Source organism: Callorhinus ursinus, unplaced genomic scaffold (genome assembly GCF_003265705.2).
Source record: "Callorhinus ursinus isolate GAN/ISIS: 27379988/994484 unplaced genomic scaffold, GSC_fseal_2.0 scaffold2814, whole genome shotgun sequence".
NCBI lineage: Eukaryota > Metazoa > Chordata > Mammalia > Carnivora > Otariidae > Callorhinus > Callorhinus ursinus.
This window is the reverse complement of record NW_027399868.1, coordinates 1-6,757: the sequence shown is the minus strand read 5'-3', so window position 1 is coordinate 6,757 and position 6,757 is coordinate 1. Positions and strand designations below refer to the sequence as shown.

General features: G+C 55.1%; 1 pseudogene; it reads left to right on the top strand.

The window, feature by feature from the left end:
- Nucleotides 1-2,222: 2,222 nt before the first annotated feature.
- On the top strand, nucleotides 2,223-3,869 carry LOC112818067 (tubulin beta chain pseudogene; annotated as a pseudogene).
- The last annotated feature ends 2,888 nt before the right edge of the window (nucleotides 3,870-6,757 follow it).

The following is a 6,757-nucleotide window of genomic DNA, read 5'->3' as shown; positions in this document are numbered from 1 at the left end:
GGCCAGCAGAGGCCAGTGAAAACAGGGGTGCCCGGGAGGAGAAGCAACCCAATCAGAGAAGGGGGGCAGCCTAGAGAGAGGGAAGAAGAGTTACAGGAAGCATACTGAAACTACCAGGGTTTTGTCACCAGAAAAGGCTGAGTTTTGAACCCCAAATGACGGAAGTGCCTTGAAATAGGAGCCCTCAGTTTTCCATTATCAAGGGACAGAAGAGCTTTCAGTCTCTCTTCTCATCCCCAATGTGACTGGGTAAAAAGTCCATGTGGTCACCTGTGGAAAGCTGAAAGGCCTAACCTACTCGTCAAACCTTTGCTGCCCACTGCTGGCCTGCCAAGAACCCTGTCCCTTCTCTCCAGAGAAAACAAAGTCACTCGGATGGGGAGGGTGGATTCTCGCATTGTGACCAGCAAGGGTGTGGAGCTGAGGTTCACTGAGGTCTAGAGGGCTGGGCTCTGCGGTCTCAGAGCTCAGAGACCACGTGACATGGCCCTTGCACTCGCAGATGGGGAAATGGATGTCCAGAGAGGAGAGGAGTTGGCCCGCAACCACAAAACCCAATCTCGACCTCTTCTCCAAGTGCGGTTTCAGGGGACAATCCCCCATTTCCAGAGGGTAGCAACTGGGGTCCCAGGCCCCAGATAAAGCCACAGCCCATGCCCCATTCGAAAAATGCCCAGGTTCCCCTGGGGCTGCATGCACCCTTCCACCCGGCGACCACACAAGGCATCAGTGGTGAGGTTGTGGACAGGGGACTCAGCTGCCAGTTTCTCCTGCTCTAAAAGGGGACAGTGTCCCGCATTCTGGTGGATATCACCACTAGGCACCACATATGGCTCCTACACTTCAGAGACCACTGAGGGAATGACCACCAGTGCCCCTAACCCTGTGAGAACCCCTTCCATACTCACTTTCTCTTTCAAGAATCCCCAGCCAGCTACCCAGCAGGCCTGGGGAACTCCAGGTGGGCCCGCCCTAAATTGGGGCAGGCAGCCCCTTCCAATGAATTGCCCACAGGGAACGGGAGGGTTGATCTTCATGAGAACGATGTCATTGTGCTCTAAACTAGGGATGTATTTCTCATGAATGATGATTTTCTCGACATATCTCTCCTGTTGAGGCGGCTTCGCTGGCTTATTGTTCCCATACATAATTTCCCTTGCTCCAAAAATCAGTCTCCAGTTATATACTTTTCATGGGCACAGAGGCAAGCCAGGTCATCCTCAGAAAGGACGGGCTCGACAGAAACCTCTGGTGACCATGATCCTCAGAGCCCTCCCTCAGCAAGGGCCTGGGCCCACCCACTCGCAGTCTGGTTGCCACAAGGCCCAGAGCCCCGGGGAGATTGCGCACAGAGAGTCCTGGAGAATGTCCCTTTCTGGGAAGAGCCTTTCTGAAGACCTCCCTCCACGCGCTCCCACATATACTTTTTGGAGACGAAGAAGTGGGCATCAGTAAGCAGCCAATGGGAGTTCAGCAAGGTGCCTCCGCACGCATGGTACCTTCGGTTATTATGGGACATGAATACCTGGAGGCTGACCATCTAGGGCCAGGCCCCGATTGTTGCATCCTGCCCTCCGACGATACAGCCACTTCCCAGTGGGTTCTGCCTGAACCGTAACCCACAGGGGGCACTGGGAAGAGACCAGGGGCACAGTTCAAACGAAGAAGAGGCACAACCTGTCCTCGCACCTGCACGATGGGGGAATCAGGGCTAGGGGGCTGGGCAAAGTGGGGCAACCCGGAGTGTGGAGGGTCCGAGGGGGAGCTGCTGTGGAGAGGTGCTGGCAGGTCGGTAGGGAAGCAGGAAGCTGCAGGCTTCAGGAACTGGTTTTGAGGAGTAAAAGTTCTGGGGTCTTGTGTGTGTAGCCCGAAGGTGAGGAAAGAAGGTGCCATAGGAAGCAGGACCGATGATAAGGGCCCTAGAAATATGGGAGATCCCGAGGCAGGGGGGAGGCTAGAGGTGGAGAGAGAGAGAGGTGTAATGGCTTGAGGTCTTTAGAGCCAATTTTGGGCAGGAGACTCAGAAAACAGCCACAGGGGTCTTGGGCTGCAGTGTGGGGTTGGATGATGGCAGGAGGAGGGAGAGTAGCCAAGGCAGGTCCAGTGATCTCCGGTGTGGGGAGCAGCGGGGGTCTGGGGGGGGAAGTTCTGGGAACTGGGGAGAGGCCACAAGAGTTTGGGGGTACCTTGGGGGCTGTCAGAATCTAAAGTGGAGTTTCGGACCTCGCTGCTCCAGCCTCTGGGACACGTCCCATCCTTCCAGCCTGCGATTAGCAGTATAGAAAAAAAATTCCCTATCATTTTCTTGCCCCGTACACACCTTGAGGCGAGCAAAATAATTAAAAATAAATTTTAACAATGAGGGAAATCGTGCATATCCAGGCCGGTCAGTGTGGCAACCAGATCGGTGCCAAGTTCTGGGAGGTAATCAGTGATGAACACGGCATCGATCCCACCGGAACCTACCACGGTGACAGCGACCTCCAGCTGGATCGCATCTCCGTGTACTACAATGAAGCTACAGGTGGCAAATATGTTCCTCGTGCTATCTTGGTGGATCTAGAACCCGGGGCCATGGACTCTGTTCGCTCAGGTCCTTTTGGGCAGATATTCAGACCAGACAACTTTGTTTTCGGTCAGTCCGGGGCAGGCAACAACTGGGCCAAGGGCCACTATACAGAGGGGGCTGAGCTGGTTGACTCAGTCCTGGATGTGGTGAGGAAGGAGGCTGAGAGCTGTGACTGCCTGCAGGGCTTCCAGCTGACCCACTCGCTGGGTGGGGGCACAGGCTCTGGAATGGGCACCTTGCTCATCAGCAAGATCCGAGAAGAGTATCCTGACCGCATCATGAACACCTTCAGTGTGGTACCCTCACCCAAAGTGTCTGACACGGTGGTTGAGCCCTACAACGCCACCCTCTCCGTCCATCAGCTGGTAGAGAACACGGATGAGACCTACTGCATTGACAATGAGGCCCTGTACGACATCTGCTTCCGTACTCTCAAGCTGACCACGCCAACCTACGGGGACCTGAACCACCTCGTCTCAGCCACCATGAGCGGTGTCACCACCTGCCTCCGCTTCCCTGGTCAGCTCAATGCTGACCTCCGCAAGCTAGCCGTCAACATGGTGCCCTTCCCACGTCTCCACTTCTTCATGCCCGGCTTCGCACCTCTGACCAGCCGTGGAAGCCAGCAGTATCGGGCCCTCACTGTGCCCGAACTCACCCAGCAGGTCTTTGATGCCAAGAACATGATGGCCGCCTGTGACCCCCGCCATGGCCGTTACCTCACCGTGGCTGCTGTCTTCCGTGGGCGGATGTCCATGAAGGAGGTAGATGAGCAGATGCTCAACGTGCAAAACAAGAATAGCAGCTACTTCGTGGAATGGATCCCCAACAACGTCAAGACAGCAGTCTGCGATATCCCACCTCGTGGCCTCAAGATGGCAGTCACCTTCATCGGCAACAGCACGGCCATCCAGGAGCTCTTCAAGCGCATCTTGGAGCAGTTCACGGCCATGTTCCAGCGCAAGGCCTTCCTGCACTGGTACACAGGCGAGGGCATGGACGAGATGGAGTTCACTGAAGCCAAGAGCAACATGAACGACCTTGTCTCTGAGTACCAGCAGTACCAGGACGCCACCGCAGAAGAAGAGGATTTCGGTGAGGAGGCCGAAGAGGAGGCCTAAGGCAGAGCACCATCACCTCAGGCTTCTCCGTTCCCTCAGCCTTCTTCCCCAGCTGCCCCTGTCCTCTTCCTCAGAATTGCATTTTCTGCCTCTGTCTCATTTTATTTTGTTTTGTTTTCCTTTTTTGGAGGGGGGGATCCTAGAACAGTGCCTGGCACATAATAGGCGCTCAATAAATATTTGTTGTTTGTTGAAAAAAAAAAGAATCTAAAGTGGAGGCCGGACCCTTGAAGAATGCTGTGACAATACCCTGGGGTCTTTGGGGTCAGCCACAGGAGGGGCACCTCAGTATCTGTGGGAAGAAAGGGGTTTCTAAAAATTGGGACTTGATGTGCAAGAGGCAGTGAGGTCAGTCTCTAGGTGAGGGAAGGACCCCATCGTCTGTGCTATGGGAGGCATAGGAGCCCGGGGTCAACTCTGGGGTCTCTCGGCTGATGAAGCTGGGAGCAAGGATGGTCTGAGTTGGGGATGTGGGTCACACCCGTGAGACCCCGGGGACTACTAAGGCCCAAGCTTGGCCTCCTTCCTAGTCCTGGACAGAGGAAGTCTGGGTGGGGCTTGCTATTCAGAAGACACTATTTCCACCCCCTGGAGGTGTCTGTGATACTTACTCACACGTGGCATTATCTTTGGCAACCACAGACACTGCCAAGGCCAGCAGAATGGCAGTTGGCAGCACCTCTATCATACTCCTGCCCCAGCCAGGCATGGAAGCCCAGTGACCTCACACAGCTCTGTGGCCTCCTGACCAATCGGCATGGCTACATCCCCCCTCCCCCCCCACCCCAAAAGTCAGGCCAGGCAGGAGCCCATTAGCTTAACTGGTTCAGGCTGAAACAAGATCCCAGCTTTCTGTACTGGCTCCTCTGCACCCCTCGGGTGATTGGGGCTCATGTGCAGGCCCCTCCCTCTGTCCCAAGACCTGGATCTTTATCCCCAGTTACCCTTCGAAGGTTCCGTATTATCTGAGGATCCAGTTTTGTGCAGTGTCAGGGTCTGCCCCTCATGCAAGCTGCAACCACAGTTCCTGTTCCAAATCATGGGTTGAGGGGCAGCTCTGTCCCTCTGTGTCAAGATGATGCAGCATGTCAATGGTCACAGGGTGTCGGGCTCACCAGATTAATCGATCCTTAACCCTGTGTAGGGCAAATTGTCTTTCCCTCTTCCAAGTACATACTATCCGCACACTTTTCAAAGAGCCACTTTGAATTTCTCTAATTTAGGACTACAAAGCCCAACTTTCTATTCACTGCTGAGTATCACAGGGTCTGGTGTTTCCTACCTGAGTGTCTCCAGGTCTCCTCTCTGGGACCTACATGCAGGAAGATGTGTCTCCTATACCTGAGGGTCAGGAATTCTCACCACAATCACCTGAATATCCTGAGGTTTCATTTTTTCTGATTGTCAGGAGACGACATCTCACCGACGGGAGGATGACAAATGCTCACCTCACATACCTGCATGTTAAGAAGTTTCACCTTCCTGTAGGAGTGTGAGGAGGTCACACCTCCACCTGCATGAAGGGCAGTGTTCCCTCCTCTCCCTGAGTGTAAGTTCTCCACCAGACCATCTGAGCATCAAGAGGTTGTCCCTTGCCTGCCACCGTGTCAGGACACCTCATAGCTTCTTCCTGAGTGTTATGAGTTTTCAGATTGTCAAATGAGTTTTATTCTCCTACTAACTTTCTAACTGAATGTCACACTTTCTCAGCTCACATAACTTTCAGGAGGTCACATGCCCTTCAACTGAATATACAGTAGGTCTTATATATCTTTACTGGAGTATCAGGAGCCATCATCTCTTAACCCTAAACCCTAACCCAAACCCTAACACTAAACCTCATCCTCACCCTCACCCTAATCCTAACCCTAAACCCTCACCCTCAACCTCACCCTCACCCTAACCCTAACCCTCACCCTAACCCTAAACCTCACACTAACCCAGGGCTAGTCAGCAGAGAATCTGGAAGGCCAGCCCTCCAGAGCCCCTGCTAGCCCAGCCAGAGACTCCCTGAGACCAGAGCGAACCCTCCCCTGCCTGCCCAGGCACGCACCTTCCCCTTAGCTTCATGATTGCCTGTTCTTGACCCTGAAGGTGAGCTGGCCGACTAGAAGGGGAGTCCAGCTGGTGGGACAGGCTGTAGATACAGGGCAGAGTGACACCATGTGAGCTAGCAGGAGCCACACTCTAGTCTCCCTCATGCAGCCTGCTCGGGAGCAGGAGTCTGCGTGCCTAGGGGACAGCACACAGCAGGGTCTGTGCTGACCAGGCAGCCATGGACCCTAGGGAGAATCCACTCTGCTCTCTCCCTGCTCCTGCCTGGCCTCACCTCTCCTCACTGTGGGGCTGCAGGACCAGGAACCCGGCCCCATTGTGCTGGCTCAGCCCCAGCTTGTAAAGATTTTGTAGCCTCTGGAGCAGCTGGATTTTCTGGGGCCAGAGGGAGGACTGGCTGTGGACAAGGACTGCGCTGGGGAGGATGCAGGGCCTTATAGAGGGTGAAGGATGGGGCAGGGGCCGAGTCCTGGGGCCACTGCTCATGTCTACAAAGATTGAAATCCCTGAATGCCCACGGGGTCCCTCATTATAGTAATGGCCCCCTGCACATGGGAATCCTGCTGGTGGGCCCCTCCACCCCAGCCTCCTTCCCGCCCCTCTGACTCCAGCCAGGGCTGCAGCCAGGGACAGGCTGGACATCCGTCCCAGTTCCTGCCAGGAAGACAAGGCAAAAGGAGGAGAGGAGAAGGGGAAGTGGGGCACTGATCTTCTCCCTGTCCTGAGTCAGCCTCCACTGATGTCTCCAGGTCCTCTGGCCCAGCCCAGCACTTACCTGGACCCTGAGAGGGAGTTTGCATTCCAGTAGACTGGAATGCATTCCAGCTGGGTGGGGGATATTGAATGACCTGTGCGTCCCCAGATATCCTACCCACCTGGCCTGGCACGCTAAGGCCTGCCGCACAGGGTGGCCGTGGTTGTGGGGCCCAGTGGACTTTGGGGCCTCAGAGCAGTTGGTAGTGGTGAGGGAACATGGGGGACCCGTCAGGTGCAGAGCCATGGGTCTCGTGTA